Here is a 21,662-nt window from a genome sequence, read left to right on the forward strand (position 1 = left end):
TACCTAATATGACTTCAATATCTGTGGATGATAATGGCAATATAGTTTCCATTAGGGATGATCTGCACTGTTAAAGTCAAATGTTCTTATCAAAATCATTCTTAAAGCTTTTTGCTTTAAATATCTTTGTTGAGGCCTCTGGCTTCCTTTATTCAATCTCAAAAAATATAACTGGGCAGCATATCCTACTTCTTCCTTTCTCAAAATACTATATGTCTCCATTGACCATTTATTCAATTCAACAGTGAAAGAAAAATAGAAAGTTAGTCATTGCTACATTATGCACAGGAGATGGAGTTCAATGTAGGCAAGGGTCAGTCTACACAAGGCACAGAAAATTCAAGAACAACTTTGGGAACTATACCCACAGGTACATAAAATAGCTGAGTAGGAAACTGTAGACCCCCATTAACTTTCCTTCTGCACACTGGATTCCTAGCTTTTCCATTATTTCTTTTGGCCTATTAAGTCCCCAAATAGTTATTAAAGAAACCATAGAACATATAATCTTTTTTCTCTTATTTGAGATTGTTTGTCTGTTTTAATGACTCAAATAATCTCTAAAAGAATGCAGTTGGAATCACATATTTTATTATATGTGAAAAATACAGCAGCTCAATATAAAATCTCTTCAAAAGCAGAGGACATGTATTGACCATGAAATAATTTTTCTCTAAGAAATTACTAATCCTAATTCTTAATCCAGGCTGAAAGAATATAACATTTATGAAGAGGATAGCTTGCTAGTAGCATGATTTTTGCAGGTGAAAATAATCACCACCAAATTTTTAAAAGCAATCAAATAAAGATTTGATAATATTCCAAAAAGCTAAAGGAGATATTTGAGGACTCAAGAAACTTATTTAAAATTCAGAAGTAAAAGGAACTGAGGAGAAAACAAATGATTAAAAATGTAAGAAGTAAGATATTTAGAACCAGGAGATAGAATAAGTATGAAACAGAATTCTAGAAAGCAAAGAGATGCAATAATCAAAATAATAATAATAATAATCAAATTAATTTTAAAACTTATGAACTGAAGGAAGTTTTGAACAAATAGCTCAAAGGTCTAAGAATACTAGATATTAATAAAAATTAACCTACAATTAAACAAACATAATTTATTTTGTATTTCTTTGAGTATAAAAAAGTGTGTTCTAGAAGCTTCTAGACAGAAAAGAGTAAAACAAGATCTACGAAGATACCATCATACTTCTCTTCTACAGCACTATATTGAATAAAGCAATGGGGAGATATTTTGGGGTTTCAGAAGCAATCTTTGGGACCCAAGAATTCTAAACTCAGCCAAGTCAACATTCATTAGTAAAGACAGAAGGACCCTCTCAGAGAGGCAGTGACTCAGGAAGTGTGCTACTCAGTTATCTGTCTTAAAAAAAAAATTGCTCAAGGAAGTGCTTCATGTAACCAAGAAATGAATCAAAACCAATAAATTAACTCAATTTGAGGGGATGTGTGGTTCAAAAGAAAAAATGGTGAGTAATGAACCTAACACAGGTCTGGTGTCTGAATAACTCTTATAAATATAGTTATGAAGCTTGCAAATGTCAAAAAATAATTCTTGGATAAGAAAGAACATGTAATTTAAAAATAAATCAGTGAAAATATATATTCATCGATTCCTTATTTTACATATTCTCTTTAGAGATATTGCTTAAATTTTCTTAACTCTTTTCTCCTTATAGTTGTCTTAAGTTACATATGCTGTCTATATTCCCTTTGGTTATTTTCATACTAAAAATAATCTATTCTGTTAATTAGAATGTACACACTGAAGGAAGGACTAAGATTAAATTGCCAACAACCGTTGGATCATAAAAAAAATCAAGGCAATTACAAAAATACATCTAATTCTGCTTCATTGGCTGTGCTAAAGCCTTTGACTTTGTGAATCATAGCAAACTGTGGAAAATTCTTCAAGAAATGGAAATAAGAGACCACTTTACCTGCCTCTTGAGAAGCCTGTATTCAGGGCAAAAGCAACAGTTAGAATAGGACATGGAACAATGGACTGGGTCAAATTTGGGAAAGGAGTACATCAAGGCTGTATATTGTCATCCTGCTTATTTAACATCTATGGAGAGTACATTATGCGAAAGGTCAGGCTGGATGAATCACAAGCTGAAATCAAGATTGCTGGAGAAAATGTCAACAACCTCAAATATTCGAATGATACCATTCTAATGGCAGAAAGCAAAAAGGAACTAAGGAGCTTCCTGATGAGGGTGAAAAAGGAGAGTGAAAAAGTTGGTTTAAAACTCAACATTCAAAAACCAAAGATCATGGCATCCTGTCCCATCACTTCATAGCAAATAGTTGTGAAAAAAAAAGGCAGAAATAGTGATAGATTTTAATTTGGGGGGTCCAAAATCACTGTGGATGATGACTGCAGCCACAAAATTAAAAGACACTTGTTCCTTGGAAGAAAAGCTATGACAAACCTAGACAGCACATTAAAAGCAGAGATATCACTTTGATGACAAAGGTCCATATAGTCAAAGCTATGGTTTTTCTGATAACCATGTATGGATGAAACAGTTGGACCATTAAAGATGGTTGAGCACCAAAGAATTGACACTTCCAAATGTGGTGCTAGATAAGACTCTTGAGAATCTCTTGGACAGCAAGGAGATCAAATCTGTCAAGGAAATCACCCCTGAATATTCACTGGAAGGACTGATACTGAAGCTGAAGCTGAAACTGAAACTCCACCTGATGTAAAGAGCTGACTCATTGGAAAAGACTTTGATCCAGGAAAAGATTGAGGGCAAGAGAGAAGGTGGTGCCAGAGGATGAGATGGTTAGATAACATTTCTGACGCAATGGACATGAGTTTGAGCAAACTTGAAGATAATGAAGAACAAGGAAGTCTGGTGTGCTGTAGTCCATGGAATCACAAAGAGTGAGACATGACTTAGTGACTGAAAAACAACAAAATATACTGGTAAAATAAATGAAACTTTTTAAAAAATAGAGAGATATGCAAACTATGACAGAAACTACAGATAAGCAGCAGGTATATTGATGTGACTATAAGGAGAAGTAGAATTCTAGGTAAAACTGTTAAATTTTAAGAGAAGGGTATCTTGTCTTGATAGAGCTGTAGTCCACAATGAAGAAGGAATAGTCTAGCCTTGAAATTTCAAGTGTCAAAAAAACTTCAGGAAAAAAAAAAACTAGAAACATGTAAAACATAAATGCTTAGACTTAGGTAATATTAAAATTATAATGATACAGACATGATGACTTGACAAAGATCTACTTTCATCAATGCTAGATAAGGAAGACAGAAATTATGTGATCAAGTCAGACAAATTTAATGATTTGAAAGGTGAGCTGATTTAATAGCTATATAACACAAACTCTATACATGTTCATAAAACAAAAAAATCCAATTGTAATATAAAAATCATTATATTTGAAAGAGTAGAATTTACTTAGTTCACACGCTTTGATCATATTGAAATAATGCTAGAACTTCATAGCAGAGGAGTGATATTTACAAGTCAAATATTTTGAATGGAAAAAAACAAAAACAACTCTTTGGAATGATAATGATAACTGAAGATGTACATGTAAAAATTCATGGAAATTTTTTTAAACTCAAATGAAAACAATATTTTTCATGACAACTAATATTAAACTATAAAGCATTCAATTAAGAAGCTAGGGAAAAAATCAATATTTGATATGATACTTTTATAATTTGGTAAAGTAACAAAAAGTTGGCCTAAAGCTCAACATTCAGAAAATGAAGATCATGGCATCTGGTCCCATCATTTGATGGGAAATAGATGGCTAAACAGTGGAAACAGTGTCAAACTTTATTTTGGGGGCTTCAAAATCACTGCAGATGGTGATTGCAGCCATGAAATTAAAAGACACTTACTCCTTGAAAGGAAAGTTATGACCAACTTAGATAGCATATTAAAAAGCAGAGATATTACTTTGTCAAAAAAAGTCCATGTAGTCAAGGCTATGGTTTTTCCAGTGGTCATGTATGGATGTGAGAGTTGGACTGTGAAGAAAGCTGAGCACCGAAGAATTGATGCTTTTGAACTGTGGTGTTGGAGGAGACTCTTGAGAGTCCCTTGGACTGCAAGGAGATCCAACCAGTCCAACTTAAAGGAGATCAGTCCTGGGTGTTCATTGCAAGGACTGATGCTGAAGCTGAAACTCCAGTACTTTGGCCACCTCATGCGAAGAGTTGACTCATTGGAAAAGACTCTGATGCTGGGATGGATTGGGGGCAGGAGGAGAAGGGGACACCAGAGGATGAGATGGCTGGATGGCATCACCGTCTCGATGGACATGAGTTTGAGTGAACTCTGGGAGATAGTGATGGACAAGGAAGCCTGGCGAGCTGCAATTCATGGGGATGAAAAGAGTTGGACACGACTGAGCAACTGAACTGAACTGAGCAAATGACATATATTTTTAAATAGCAAAACTTTAGCCTTCATAGATCATCAAAGGAATTGCCTATTTCAACAGCATCTTTTATACTACTAAAAAGAAAATATGACTCAGTTCTGCTTCAAGGAAATATTTATCTTTTACGAGGATTCATAGGTTTACGATTTTTAAGTTAAACAAATTATTCTTTAAATTTGGGGCTCACTTGACAATTTCTTTAGTAAACTCCCCATTATCTTCAAGTTTGTCATCTATTTTAAAACTTTAAAACCATCCCCAAGTGAAGATACTGACATAACTGTGCTACAGCTGGTAAATATTTAACAGCACTTCACTGTGGTAGGAGTGGTGGTGATAACTTATAGCATTCACTGCTTTCTATAGTATAAACAGTATCACCATGTCCAATTTCAAGCTATTGCCTTAGTGTCATTAAATGTGGAATTGGGAAAAGATGTATGGAATCAGTTCTCATCATTTAGTACAAGCTCTCTCCAAGCACACCACTATATATGTGCCATCAATGAGTCTGCACTGTGCTAAGCTGCTTCAGTAGTGTCCAACTCTTTGTAACCCTTTGGACTGTAGTCCATCAAACTCCTCTGTCCATGGGATTGTCTAGGCAAGGATACTGGAGTGGGTTGCCATGCCTTTCTCCAGGGGATCTTCCCTACCCAGGAATCGAACCTGCATCTTCTGTGGCTCCTACATTGCAGATGGATTGTTTATGGCTGAATCACTGGGGAAGAAGTCTATGAATACCTAACTAAGGAGGTATGGATGAATGGACAAATTGTTGATTGGATGGATAGAAAATAGATAGAGCAGATAAAGTTATTATTTGATAGAGATCTTAAATTAATTAGTATATTTTTGTTATTTGATTTACTTAATCCTTCAGCTCTTTTAATAAAAATTGATAGGAAGGAAAAATGAGATGAGATATCTGTTTTTCACTGCTATTTCTGAGCTAATATGAGGGCTTATTGGAAAATCTGAAACAACCAATAGACACCATGAAAATATTAGTATCAGAAATACATAGAATACAAATTTTGTTAAGACCAGCTATGAACTTAAAATGGATTTGGAAATTTCTCTTAAGAGGACCCACTGGTACTCTTCTTTGTTCAGCAGCCTTGATCCACTGCACCCCCAAGTTTCTTAATCGAAATTTTTGTGCATGTGTGAACTAAACTATTAAATTAGATGATTGCAGTTGACAAACCGCCCAAAGTTCTAAAATGTTATGATTCTAAGATTGAGGTAAAGCTAGTTCTCTTATTGCCTGTCTGTTTTCATTCATTAAAAGCAAAAAATAATGATTTTATTCATGATACAATTTTTTTAAGGACACATCCTTAAATTTTAAATTTTAGTTAAGTACTGCATGTTTTGCATTTTGTCCTCATTACATTGAGAGGAAAACTGAGGGCTCAGGAGGGATATTTTGCCTAGTGAATGACTGTGTTCCTTGACCCCAAATCATGAGATGTCTAGGGCAGTATACATGCTTCAGAGATGTTCTTGAACTGATCTTATTAGTAAAGAAAATTAGTCTATGTCTAGATGTATTAAAATTGAATTCAGATATATATAGGAATATATGCAAATCTTATCACTATTCATGCATTATAGGCTACAATTTTTATTACATTTATCAAATCCTAGTACCAGGTTGAAATCTTAATACAATAAAATATATTAAGAAGTTCATACTGCTAAAATCTTTAGTATCAACAAGATAACAAAAGTAGACTTTGTAATATTACTCTTGATAAATAAGAGGACTAATCATTTCATCTAATTCCTATGACCTGCATTTGTTCCTCTTCGATTTTTTTTTCTTACAGACTTTCTTTCATCACTCTTAAGATGACATCACCAAAATATGATACCTACAATTCAAAAGATAAGTCACAAAGTAGCAAAGTTCACTATATCTTATTTTCAATTACATCTAGGTAATAAATAAACAGTCAATACGTTCCTGCTTTATAGGCCACATGCCAGTCTCCCAGTCATGGAGGATTCACAGTAGCTGCACTGGATATGTAAATTCTTTTGCAAATAAATGGAGGAGGTAGTAATACAGCTGTTCTGTTATAAAATCCACAGGTACATATATCATGCCAAATTATTGTGGTGTCCAGGGCTACAACTCTTAACCCAAACCAGTGTCATCAGTTGTGGTTAACAGTTTCACTCCTCTTCCACCCTTAGAAAGTTATCTGTACCTGTCTGCTTTGCTACCTTGGAACTTTGTCCAAAACCACGGTAGGCTGTTCAACCTTTTTAGCCTGGACACACAAGAAGTCAAAACCATGGGAAAAAAACCCTCCATCACTGGCCTTTGACTTCAATAGATTAACATTTCATCTCCCTTCCCTTCGGAAAGACAGTTTTGTGGCATTTCACATGATTCCTCAGGGAGTCCCCACCTGGATCTATCTTCAGTTGCCCACAATGGTAGCCTGCTGATCAATGCATCCCTTTACTCTCCTCATGTCCTCCCTTCTCCTTTCACTGACCATCTCTCAAACTACTTACACTCAAGGTCTCCCATTAGGTTCTACCTTCAGGAGAACTCAAAGACACATCCTGGATATATTATGTCTTTTCTCATGTTTTATTGTTATAATTTTCAAAGAAACAAAGAACTACATAGAAGTATGAAGTAAATGGGGGCTTTCCAGGTGGTTCTAGTGGTAAAGAACCTGCCTGCCAATGTAGGAGACATAAAGATGCAAATTTGATCCCTGGGTCAGAAAGATCCCCTGGAGTAGGGCATGGCAACCCAGTCCAGTATTCTTGCCTGGAGAATTCCACAGACAGAGGAGCCTGTCAGGCTACAGTTCATAGGGTCACAATATGTCAGACATAACTGAAGCGACTTAGCATGCACACAGTTCAGTTCAGTGGCTCAGTTGTGTCTGACCCTTTTGCAACCCCTTGGACTGCAGCATGCCAGGCCTCCCTGTCCATCACCAACTCCCGGAGTTTACTCAAACTCATGTCCATCGAATTGGTGATTCCATCCAACCATCTCATCCTCTGTCGTCCCCTTCTCCTCTCACCTTCAATCTTTACCAGCATCAGGGTCTTTTCAAATGAGTCAGCTCTTTGCATCATGTAGCCAAATTATTGGAGTTTCAGCTTCAGCATCAATTCTTCCAATGAATATTCAGGACTGATTTCCTTTAGGATGGACTTTTTCAGTATGAAAAAGCATGCCCACATGCACACATTAAATAAATGACTATGTAGTCATCACCAAGATTCAACAAGTATCAAGATTTTGCATTGGTTTTTTCATTGATCCATTTTCTGATCATATCCTTAATAAGATTTTATCAAAAAGATAAACGTATTAGAGTACCTCAAACCCAATATTGTTACTTTTGCAAAACAGGGCTGATTCTTATCAATTAGATAGAATCTAATTACCAATGAATATGATATCTTTTCAGAAGCATTTAATGACTATTAACAGGTTCCTGACATTGTACAGGAGACAGGGATCAAGACCATCCCCGTGGAAAAGAAATGCAAAAAAGCAAAATGGCTCTCTGGAGAAGCCTTACAAATAGCGTTGAAAAGAAGAGAAGTGAAAAGCCAAGGAGAAAAGGAAAGATATAAGCATCTGAATGCAGAGTTCCAAAGAATAGCAAGAAGAGATAAGAAAGCCTTCTTCAGTGATCAATGCGAAGAAATAGAGAAATGAACAGAATGGGAAAGACTAGAGATCTCTTCAAGAAAATTAGAGATACCAGGGGAACATTTCATGCAAAGATAGGCTCGATAAAGGACAGAAATGGCATGGACCTAACAGAAGCAGAAGATATTATGAAGAGATGGCAAGAATACACAGAAAAACTGTACAAAAAAGATCTTCACAACCCAGATAATCATGATGGTGTGATCACTCATCTAGAGCCAGACATTCTGGAATGTGAAGTCAAGTGGGCCTTAGAAAGCATCACTATGAAGAAAGCTAGTGGAGGTGATGGAATTCCAGTTGAGCTATTTCAAATCCTGAAAGATGATGCTGTGAAAGTGCTATACTCAATATGCCAACAAATTTGGAAAACTCAGCAGTGACCACAGGACTGGAAAAGGTCAGTTTTCATTTTAATTCCAAAGAAAGGCAATGCCAAAGAATGCTCAAAGTACCGCACTTATCTCACACGCTAGTAAAGCAATGCTCAAAATTCTCCAAGCCAGGCTTCAGCAATACGTGAACTGTGAACTTCCTGATGTTCAAGCTGGTTTTAGAAAAGGCAGAGGAACCAGAGATCAAATTGCCAACATCCACTGGATCATGGAAAAAGCAAGAGAGTTCCAGAAAAACGTCTATTTCTGCTTTATTGACTATGCCAAAGCCTTTCACTGTGTGGATCACAATAAACTGTGGAAAATTCCGAAAGGGATGGGAATACCAGACCACCTGACCTGCCTCTTGAGAAATCTATATGCAGGTCAGGAAGCAACAGTTAGAACTGGACATGGAACAACAGACTAGTTCCAAATAGGAAAAGGAGTATGTCAAGGCTGTATATTGTCACCCTGCTAATTTAAATTATATGCAGAGTACATCATGAGAAACGCTGGACTGGAAGAAACACAAGCTGGAATCAAGATTGCCAGGAGAAATATCGATAACCTCAGATATGCAGATGACACCACCCTTATGGCAGAAAGTGAAGAGGAAGTAAAAAGCCTCTTGATAAAAGTGAAAGAGGAGAGTGAAAAAGTTGGCTTAAAGCTCAACATTCAGAAAACGAAGATCATGGCATCCGGTCCCATCACTTCCTGGGAAATAGATTGGGAAACAGTGGAAACAGTGTCAGACTTTATTTTTATGGGCTCCAAAATCACTGCAGATAGTGATTGCAGCCATGAAATTAAAAGGCGCTTACTCCTTGGAAAAAAAGTTATGAGCAACCTAGATAGAATATTCAAAAGCAGAGACATTACTTTGCCAACAAAGGTCCGTCTAGTCAAGGCTATGGTTTTTCCAGTAGTCATGTATGGATGTGAGAGTCAGACTGTGAAGAAGGCTGAGTGCCGAAGAATTGATGCTTTTGAACTGTGATGTTGGAGAAGACTCTTGAGAGTCCCTTGGACTGCAAGGAGATCCAACCAGTCCATTCTGAAGGAGATCAACCCTGGGATTTCTTTAGAAGAAATGATGCTAAAGCTGAAACTCCAGTACTTTGACCACCTCATGCGAAGAGTTGACTCATTGGAAAAGACTCTGATGCTGGAAGGGATTGGGGGCAGGAGAAGAAGGGGACGACAGAGGATGAGATGGCTGGATGGCATCACTGACTTGATGGACGCAAGTCTGAGTGAACTCCGGAAGATGGTGATGGACAGGGAGGCCTGGCGTGGTGGGATTCATGGGGTCACAAAGAGTCAGACACGACTGAGCGACTGAACTGAACTGAACAGCTTTTAAATTAAAATCTGGTAGGCACAAGTAAATAATCTGGTAAATAGATAATTTCACAAAAGCCCCAAATTCTTGAAGTAATAGCTATAATTCAGTGAATGTTTATGAGCCCCTACTGATCTACACACTGTGCTAGATGCTAGAGATACAGCCAAATATGACCTGGGTGCTACTCCATGAAGCTTATAAGACTTGACCATATAAACAATAATCGATTCAGTAAACTAATTAACAAGATTAATTATTGTAAAGTCTAATTAGTGCTGATAAAGAGAAGGTCTGTAGAGGATCATTAAGGAAAAGGGAGAGGTGAGGAGCCACTGAGGAAATTAAGTTTGGTGTGAAGGATGAGAGTGAGGAAGCTGTGGATAAAGGAGGCTGATATGGTCTTAGCATTGTGGACTCATATGTAAGATGAGGTTGGAGAGTTAGGCAGGGCTCAGAACAGGTAGAGCCTTGTAGACAAAGAGAAGGAATTAGGATGATCTTAGTGCAATGTGAAACTCTCAGTATGGCAAAACCGATATAATATTGTAAAGTAATTAACCTCCAATTAAAATAAATAAATTTATATTTTAAAGAATTAAAAATTAAGAAAAAAGATTGCCTTGCAGAATAAATTATGGTTTTATCATTGACTCATAGCTAGACTTGGAGGAGCATGAGTAGTTCCTTAGGTTTCCCCTTTGCAAAATGTGGCTTTAAAAATCCACTACTACTATCTGAACCCAGGCCTCCATTTCTTTTTTCCTAGATCATTTTTAGAACCTCTTATCTGAATCCTTTTGTCCTGCCTATTTCCTTGCCAATCTGGAAGCTTCACATTAATCTTCCTGAAGCTTTCTCAATATGGCATCACTTTACTAAAGGCAATGATTCTCTGCTATATAAATGATGTACCAATTCCTTAACATCTTCCTTTTATGTGGCTTCCGAGGTTTGTCTCCAGCTCTCCACTTTCATGTTACTTTCTTATATGATACCCAAATTGAATCATTTACTAAAACTTAAATTGTATATTTGCTATATATTTATATCTATCTTTGAGTACACACACACACATCTAAAGAGAGAGAGTGAGAATAGAAATCATATTGTGAATAATTAAAACCAAATAGTTTAAAGTACTCTTGCCTGGAAAATCCCATGGATGGAGGAGCTTGGTAGGCTACAGTCTATGGGGTCACAAAGAGTCGGACATGACTGAGCAACTTCACTTTCACTTTTCACTTTCATGCATTGGAGAAGGAAATGGCAACCCACTCCAGTGCTCTTGCCTGGAGAATCCCAGGGACGGAGGAGCCTGGTAAGCTGCCATCTATGGGGTCGCACAGTCAGACACGACTGAAGTGACTTAGCAGCAGCAGCAGCAATTTAAAATGAGAACAAACTAGGAAGTAAAAAGTAGCCTGAATATCAATATAAAATTTTATTAATATAGTGTGGAGTTACCTTTTCTTCTTCCTTATCAACTCCATATTCCAAGCATCAGCATATCTTGATGACTTGAATATAAATATGTAGTACAAATATGATCATTCCACCACTACCACTTTGGTCCATGTCTTCATCATCTGCCTGGGCTATGATAATAGCATCTTTAAAAAAAAATTTTATTGGAGATTAATTGCTTTGCCATATTTTGTTTGCCTCTGCTGTACATCAACATGGATCCACCATAGGTATACATATATCCCCTCCCTCCTGAAACCCCCTCCCATCTCCTACCCCATCCCACCCTTCAAGGTTGTCACAGAGTACTGGGGTGAGCTTCCTGTGTCACACAGAAAATTCCTACTTGCTAGCTATTTCACATATGGTAATATATATGTTTCCATGCTATTCTGGTTTCTCTTTTTCCAAACTTGTAAATTGGCATTATATTCTCAATAAGGTAGAATAATCCTCATATAACTAAAATTACATAGAGTTATTCCTGCAATTGAAACAGATCATGTTCAGAATTAAATATTCAATATGGTCTAAAATGTCCTAGATGACCTGTTCTTTCATTATTTTTCTGACCTCATCTCTAACCATTGTCTCCCTTTCTTTCTTCAATTCTGTCACATGGGCTTCCTCATTATTTTTGGAGTATACCAAGAATGCTCCTACCCTCCCATCTTTGTTTGTTGTTGTTGTTTAAATGGAATATAATTCCTTTACAATGGTGTATTAATTCTGCTGTACAGTGAAGTGAATCAGATATATATATAAAGATATGTATATAAGTATATATACACATATATATATCCTATCCCATCTTTGTTTGTTGTTATTGTTTTAATGGAATATAATTGATTTGTTGTGTTAGTTTTTGCTGTACAGCAAAGTGATATATGTAATATATTCTCTCCTTCTTGAGCCTCCCTTCCATGCCCCCCATCTCACCCCTCCAGGTCATCACAGAGCACCTAGCTGAGCTCTCTGGACTATATACTAGCTTCCCACTAGCTATTTATTTTACACATGATAGTGTGTATTTCAATGCTACTCTCTCAGTTCATCCCACTCTCCCCTTCCCCCACTCAGGTCAAGTTTGTGCTCTACCTCTGCATTTCTATTCTTGCCCTGGAAGTAGGTTCATTCTTCTTTGTAAATATTATTCCCTTTGCTTGATATATTCTTCTCTCATTGTAATCTCAGTCTGCTTAAGTCCGTTTACAAGAAAATCTTTTCTGGACTCCACTGTCTATAACAGCCCACTCTACCACTCCCTATTCCCTTACCCAGCTTTATTTTCTTTAAATGACATACTAGCTGACATATAATATGTCTATAGGTTTATTACCTGTTTCCCCTTCTCTCAATAAGAATTTAAGCTACATAATTAATGTACTTTGAATCTATTTGTTTCCCCTTTATATCCCTAGAACCTGGTATATTAACTAAAGAAGACATTTAATGCACATTTCCTGCATGAATGACATAAGGAAGTGAGTGATATATTCACATAATGGAAAACTATACAGAAACTAACACTGATGAACTAAGTAAATATCAGTACCAGGAATATTTCAAGCTAAAATATTGACCTCAAAAAAAAAAAAAAACTGAAGAATGTTTTGTTGAAGATATTTAATTTTTTCTGAAGAATGTTAATGACTTCCTCTAACCAAACATCCTAAGTTAAAAATAATCAAAGTATGATTATTCTTATTTTCAAGCTAGTAGTATAGAGTATTATCACTTGCTCTAAGTCACAGAGCTATGAATAATGGAATGGAGTAGGAAAGGACAATGACAAATTGCCTCCCTTTTTTCCCCTTCAACACCCTTGAAAATGCAAAAAATAACTTCAGTGAGAATGGAACTCAAATGTCAGATTCCTGACAGCACCTGGAGAAAGCAGGACAGCCACTATGCCCTCTTTTCTTCTTTCTCACCATCACCATAAATAATATAAGTATGAAAGTTACTCAAAAAGTGTGAGTGCAGGAAGTGAAGTTTTTCTTTGTTTTCCTCATATTTCACAGTACACTGCATTCTGCCTGGATGGTGAAAAGTTCACCCAGCTCTCCCTGGCATCTACCCTCCCCTCACAGCCATGGTCTGTGATGGACTAAGGGATGTACACAGAACCCCAAACTCACTCAGGCACCTCAAGACATCCTTTGGTCACATGATCAGTACTGAATGGCTTACTGTCCAGGCTGGTAGATTCTTTTCAGTCCCCAATTAAAGGCCACACTTGAGCAGCACAAAGCTCTGTATTCTGGAGAGCCCTGGAAGGTTTCAAATCAGCTATAGCCATTCTTCTGCCATTTTCCAAGGGTTTGTATCACTCACAAAATCCCCAAACTTCGGTGGTCATTGTTGTTTTGAAATATCTCCTTCCTTCTTATCTCACCAGCTTATCTTACCCTCTCCTCATATCATGCTGTCAGTGATGTTGGGCTAATGGGGGAAAAGACAGTTTCAGATGGGAAGATTTTGGAGGGGAAAGTTAGATGGAGGAGAGATCTTGAGTACAGTGGTTCCTAAAGCTCACACTAACCACACAATCAAATGCCAAGCTACAACTATGGTGTAAACTGAGAAGGGGCAGTTCATGATGCCGTGGGGATGTTTAGTTCAGTTCAGTTCAGTTCGGTTCGGTTGCTCAGTCATGTCCGACTCTTTGCGACCCCATGAATTACAGCACGCCAGGCCTCCCTGTCCATCACCAACTCCCAGAGTTCACTCAGACTCACGTCCATCAAGTCAGTGATGCCATCCAGCCATCTCATCCTCTGTCGTCCCCTTCTCCTCCTGCCCCCAATCCCTCCCAGCATCACAGTCTTTTCCAATGAGTCAACTCTTCACATGAGGTGGCCAAACTACTGGAGTTTCAGCTTTAGCATCATTCCCTCCAAAGAAATCCCAGGGCTGATCTCATTCAGAATAGACTGGTTGGATCTCCTTGCAGTCCAAGGGACTCTCAAGAGTCTTCTCCAACACCACAGTTCAAAAGCATCAATTCTTCGGCACTCAGCCTTCTTCACAGTCCGACTCTCACATCCATACATGACCACAGGAAAAACCATAGCCTTGACTAGATGGACCTTAGTCGGCAAAGTAATGTCTCTGCTTTTCAATATGCTGTCTAGGTTGGTCATAACTTTTCTTAGTAAGAATTTCTAAAAGACTTCCGGTCAACAGAAGAGACCCTGAAGTATAAGTAAGCATTAAGAAGGTCCAAGATGAAGGCAACAACCATTCAGGTGGAGGAAAATGCCTGTGCAATGGAACAAAGTAGGAAGAGACATGGCACACATGAACTCCTATAATATGGTAAGTATGTGCTATGTCCCTTGTTGCTTGTTCCATTGCACAGGCATTTTCCCTCAGGCAGTAAAGATATGCAGGAAATTTGCAGGAGACCTGGATTCAATCCCTGGGTCGGGAAGATCCCCTCAAGAAGGGAATGGCGATCCACTCCAGTATTCTTGCCTAGGGTCACAAAGAGTCAGACGGGACTGAGCAACTAACACTTTGACTTTGAACAATTATAATATTGTTTATTATTATACAATAATTGCATTATTATTACTATTAAAATATACACTGTTTGCCCAAATAGGGTATTTTCCTCAGTTCAGAGCACAGATAGGAAAGTTAAGCATAAAAATGACTTAAAACGTGAGAAAGGACATCCAATCCAGGAGGCAGATAGAAAGAAGACCAAAGCCACAGATCTGAGCCTGTAGTTCTCATCTGGTACTGAGGTAGGCAAAGGGCAGCATTCACCAACAGTCAGATCAAAGACAGAAAAATGTGTTGTCCCCAGGAAGGCTGAGTTCGTGAAGGCACATGGCAGAAAGAGCGGCCCACACAGCAAGCTGCATTTTCACACACTTAGGATACAACCACCCACCTTGGACCTTCCTGAATTCCGTGGAAAGAAACAGCCATGTTTCCTCAATCCCTTAAAAAGTGGAATTTAAATCAAACAAATACTATCTTATTTTTCTTATTAAAAATTGTAGAAGTTTTAACTAACCACTCTCCCCTCATAAAAGACCAAGCTGAGATGTTCTAATTTTCTCTAATAAATGCTGTCAAGGTGTGTGTGTGTGTGTGTGTGTGTGTGTGTGTGTGTTTTGATGTTTTTCCCCAACCACTTCTATTTTCCCACATGAGAAAAGAGAAAAGTTAAAATCACCAATTAATGGGGCCTCTATCTGTTCAATAGAAAATAGCTTTAATTTGTAGCGTAATCTGGCTATTGTAACTTTTGTCTCCAAATAGAAATTTGGTTGTATTCAGGTACCCATTTCTTCTTCTGCTTGGAGAATAGGGCAGGATTTTCCTATTTCCTTCTCCCTCACTTCCATCCACTGCTTTCCCACATAGCATCAACAGAGGGAGAGAGTTTTTAATGGTAGAGCGAGACTCTTTTACTGGTGACTTGACTCCTGCTTTCAGACTAGATCCCTTTAAATATGTGCCTAATATAACAGAAGAATGCACATTTTGAAACTTCTCAATTGATGTAAGTAACAATTTAAATATTCAAGAACATGGAAATGGCAGTCATTATTCTGAACTATTTTCCTTTTGTTTTCAGATTCACAGTGAATTTGATCACTTTAGCTATAAGAACACATCTTGCCTCCAAACATCCTAAGTGCTTCCCCCAAATTAACCCAGACCCTCAGCACAAGGAGAAGACAGACAGCATGGCGTTATGTTTGCTCAGGACTTTTGTCTTCTTAATTAAATATTCTTCAGTCCTTGCCTCAGAAATTGAAAAACACAATTGAAGTGACACAAGGCACATAGTATTCCAAGCTTATCTGTGAAATGGTAGCTAAAAACCATAAAATAATACTACAAGTATTACTAGATAATTTTCAAAGATATTCTTTGAGAACACAATGTACTAAAAGCTATAAACTGTATTAATGTTATTAAACAATTGTGTCACATTTCCGAAAAGTGATATTATCATCATATAACCCTCATTGATAATAGAAAATGGGTGGATTATTTCTTGTCACTAAAAGGGTGCAGTTCTGATTTAATATGGGGTATATTCAATACCAGACTGAATCACCCCTGTCCTTTGTCATGCCACCTATATCTACCCCAAGAATGCTGCCAACAGGAGGACTACCGGTTACTCCCAGTCTCCTGGAACTCCTCCAAAATATTTTACAGAGCCATACCTCCAAGAGCTGAAGTTTTTGGAAAGTGATTATCATCTACTTATTGAATGACAATAGAACTGTCTGTAATTAAACTTGAAATAAAAATAAAAGCGTTTATGGGATTTGAACGAAATCTGGAAGTTGGGTCAAAGACATAGAATTATATGATAACATAATCCAAAAGATTTTTTTAAATAAATAATTTGGACATGTGATTCTACTAAATGATAAATGGTAATTATATATTCACTCAGTTAAATTGTAACTAAATCCAACACAAGTAGGATTTTGTTTTTAAATATTTATAATTAATTTGTTGATATCAATTTATAATTTATTTACTTTCCGCTAAGTCACTTCAGTCATGTCCAACTCTTTGTGACCCTATGGACTGTAGCCCACCAGGCTTCTCTGTCAACAAGATTCTCCAGGCAAGAATACTGGAGTGGGTTTCCATTTCCTTCTCTAATTTACTTCCTAAATTGTGCTTAAATGATTTGTAATGATTAAAAGATATACAACAAAACTTCTTGTTCCTAAAGTCCAATAAGACACCTTTGAGAAATGCCACCTGAGAAAAATCAGAGTTATGTTAATAGAGGCAGAGAGAAGTATAAGTTGGAGAGTGTAGTAGAAGAGGGATGTCTATTGAGTGGACTATAATCAGGGGCTGCCAGAGGAGGGATTTCCAGAAATGAAAGAAAAATGAAACAGTCTTGACCCAGCTGAAGTCATATATGCTGTTGATTTCTAGTTAGGATGTGGTGGCTATTGCTTCCCCCAAGGTGACTAAAAAGTGAGCACTGTTATCTGGTGGATAGGATCCACTTTTACACCTGAACACTACATCTTGCATCAGCTACACATTTTATATGTAGAATTTAATGGACTGTAACCCTCCAGGCTCCTTTGTCTATGGAATCCTCCAGGCCAGATTACTGGAATGGGTAGCCATTCCCTTCTCCAAGGGATCTTCCTGACCCAGGGATAGAACCTGGGTCTCCTGCATTGCAGGCAGATTCTTTACCATCTGAGCATCAGGAAAGCCCATATGGCTTTTAGGTAAACCTAACATTTACACACCTTTGTTTATTTTGTATTATATGATAGTGACTTTCAGGAGTGGGTTAAATTTTTCCCACTCCTAGAGTCATATACTTTGGCTCCCTCATGCAAAGAGTTGACTCATTGGAAAAGACTGATGCTGGGAGGGATTGAGGGCAGGAGGAGAAGGGGATGACAGAGGATGAGATGGCTGGATAGCATCATTGACTCAATGGACATGAGTTTAAGTAAACTCCGGGAGTTGGTGATGGACAGGGAAGCCTGGTACACTGCGATTCACGGGGTCACAAAGAGTTGGACACTACTGAGCTACTGAACTGAACTGAACTGAACTGAGAGTCATATATTGTAACATTTAAGAAAAAAGTCTCTGGAATCTAATTGCTTGAGTTCAAATCCCTACCTGTGTAAACTTTACCAAATTCCTTAACACTAGAGCCTCAGTATTTTCATGTATAAAATTGAAAGTAATAAAAAATGATTAAATATATGAACTCTGGAGAAAATGCCTGGTTCTAATGCTAATGTTTCTGGCTTATATTCTGTGTGACCTAAGGTAAAATATTTAATTTTTCTGTGCCTGAATTTTCTCATCTATGAAATGATGATTATAATAGCATCTATTTTAAACAATTCCTGAGTACAATACGGTCTAAAGTAGACACTAAATTACAAATTATGCTCATTTTCCTTCCCAAAGGATCATATAAATTTTTCTCTAGGCAAAAGACTTGATTTTTTTTTAATTCATCATAAGCATTAAGACCAGGACATAGTTTTGTTACACCTACATTCACTTTGAAGCATAGTCCTCCACTGATTTTGAAGCTTTTAGATAGCACTGCATCCTAGTGTTTAGCAAAGACATTATGTAATTATATGCTTTGCTGTGGGTAGTACGGAGGAGCAACAGTAAAGTGAATACTTCACATGTTTATGACTACCCAGTGTTACTTAAACAATTTTCCACATGGCCAGTCAATAGTGTGACTTCTCAGCTGCTTTTTCAAATAAGACACAAGTATAACCAGGCTTCACCAAAGATATCCACCAGTATGGAGCTTCAATTTATAAGAAAGCAATGTGAGAAATGAAGTACCAGAAACAATCCATTTTTTCTGAAGTGTATCAAGGATAGCCTCTTGATGAAAATGAAAGAGGAGAGTGAAAAAGTTAGCTTAAAACTCAATATTCAGAAAACTAAGATCAGGACATCTGGTCCCATCACTTCATGGCAAATAGATGGGGAAACAATGGGAACAGTGACAGACTTTATTTTGGGGGCTCCAAAATCACTGCAGATGGTGACTGCAGCTATGAAATGAAAAGACACTTGCTCCTTGGAAGAAAAACTATGACCAACCTGCTGCTGCTGCTAAGTTGCTTCAGTCGTGTCTGACTCTGTGCAACGCCATAGACGGCAGCCCACCAGGCTCCCCCATCCCTGGGATTTTCCAGGCAAGAACATTGGAGCGGGTTGTCATTTCCTTCTTCAATGCATGGAAGTGAAAAGTAAAAGTGAAGTGGCTCAGTCATGTCCAACTCTTCACAACCCCATGAACTGAAGCCTACCAGGCTCCTCTGTCCATGGGATTTTCCAGGCAAGAGTACTGGAGTGGGCTGCCATTGCCTTCTCTGTGACCAAACTAGACAGCATAATAAAATACTGAACTGAACTGAACTGACTGAGCTGATCAAAGATAGTGAAGTGGTTCTCCCAGGGAGGCCTCTGGCATCACCCTCCAGCATCATGGATGTCATTTGCTGGTTTCCAGATCCCTGCAATGAATTCTTTGCTTCAGAAACTGCCACAGCTTTTGCACACATAGCTTCTATCTCTGACATCTGACCCTCTTGTAGATCCTCTAAACTATCAAATATCCTTCAGTAAGTTTCATTTCTGTTTAACCCAGTCGGAATGTGTTCTGTTGTTTGCCATTGGAAACTCTGAAACAAGTGAAGCAAGGCAGACAGGCCACCTCTTCAATATGAGAATCTATATTTATCTATACTCTATATGAGCAAAGGATAGAAATCCATCATGTTAATCCCAACTTGGCTTACGTTAGTGCAGCTTTGAATTCAAATCACCTTTACTTGTATTTTTTAAATGAAAAACAATTGCCTCTTCCAAAACTATTACAGAAGTCCCCCCTTAATGCTAAAAAAAAAAAAAAAAGTGAATGCCTGAAACTACTCATAGTACTGAACCCTGCATATACTGTTTTTCCTATATATGCATACCTGTGATAAATTTTAATTTATAAATTTGGCACAGTAAGATTTTAACACCAATAACTAAAAATAAAATAGAACAATTATAAGTTCCCTGGTGGCCTAATGGTAGGGTTTGGTGTTTCCGTTGTGGAGGCCCAGGTTCTATCTCTGGTTGGGAAACCATCCCACATGCTGCACGCTATGTGGTGCAGTTAAAATATTATCCAAAATATACATGTATAACAATATACTGTAACAAAAAGTATGTGAATGTAGGCTCTCTTTCAAAATATCTAATTGTATAAATTTAATGCTTTTTCTATCTTAATTAAGTACTTACTGTGCTCTGTGGCCTTAAGGTGTGAGATGTGGAAGCAAAATTAGCTTGAATTTCTTTTGCCTTCTTTGAAATTTAACATATAGAAGATTTGTTCTTACCATAGATCTTAGCAATCTCAGAGTACATTTTTTCCCCCTACTAGGTCTAGAACTTCTATCTTTTCACTTAAAGGAAACATTTTATGGTTTTTCTTTAGCATATCTGAATGGCCTCATTACTTCTCTTTTGTCTTGGGGCCATAATAGAGTAAAATAAGAGTTACCGGAACACAAGGACTGTAGTAAACATGACAGCTACTCAGTGACTAACAGGCAGATGATTCACATTCTGGGTGGGACAGAGCAGGACAGTGTGAGATTTCATCACACAAGCCAGAATGATGCACAATTTAAAAATCAAGATATGTTTATCTGGAATTTTGCATTGAATATTTTTAGACCAAGTTTGACCATGGGTAACTAAATCCATGGAGAATGAAATAGCAGATAAGTGTGGACCATGGTACTTCTGCTTACACTTAAAATGTTAAGCAGTTAAAAATATAGATGAGCGAAGAAAAATAAGGCAGTGTGATTATGCATGGCAGCAAGATTCGTTGAGCTTAATGAGAGATATTTAAAAGTTATCCAGGAAAATTTTCTTCAACTTCAGCATTATTGACATTATTATTGTGGACCAGATAATTATTTATTGTAGTTAGTGGTCTTATGTGTGTGACTGGTTTCTAATCGTTAAATGGTAGTGGAATCCTTGCCCCAACTAAACATACTCCACAGATAACCAAAGATCTTCAGAGTAGTGAGGGAACAAAAGGTTGAGAATGAGTAATATAGGAACAAAGACATTTTTTAGTCAAAATGAGAAAAGAGTATGTAGGATACTCCTGAGTATTCTACACCTGTGTACCCCATTTATTGATTCTCCTGTGGTTTGCCCATGACTTGTCTGCTCCCTTTATATATTCAAGCAATGAATTGGTCAGAGAAAATGAACAAGATAGTGGGAAAGGTAAGGACAAGTTAACTGAAACTCTTCAACAATTGATTCAATATAATAGAAGGTTGTGTGTTAGGCAGCCTATGAAGAGTTTGGTAGTAGAGAATAACCAAAGAATAATAACCAAGACAGAATAATTAAGAAAGGCCTGCAGGAGTAGTGATGGCAATATTTCGGCAACAAGTGTCACCTCCTGTCATATAACCTTGCATCTTGAACTTTTAATCCATTAGTGAATTCTATAGTAAAAACCAGTTAAAATGCATATTTTTAGGACTTTTGTCCTAAAATTTTTTAAGTCTTTCCCACTCTCCTGTGCATTTTCTTTGACCAGAAATTGAACCCACACCCCCTGCATTTGAAAGAAAAGTCTTGACCACTGGACCACCAGTTTCCTGGTGTGGGATGTAGGTTCAATTCCTCATCAGGGAACTAAGACCCTACAGGCCTTGCGGCCAAAAAACTAAAACATAAAACAAGAGCAATATTGTAAGAAATTCAGTAAAGACAAAATTTTTAAAAA

Source organism: Capricornis sumatraensis, chromosome 15, assembly GCF_032405125.1.
Source record: "Capricornis sumatraensis isolate serow.1 chromosome 15, serow.2, whole genome shotgun sequence".
Classification (NCBI taxonomy): Eukaryota; Metazoa; Chordata; class Mammalia; order Artiodactyla; family Bovidae; genus Capricornis; species Capricornis sumatraensis.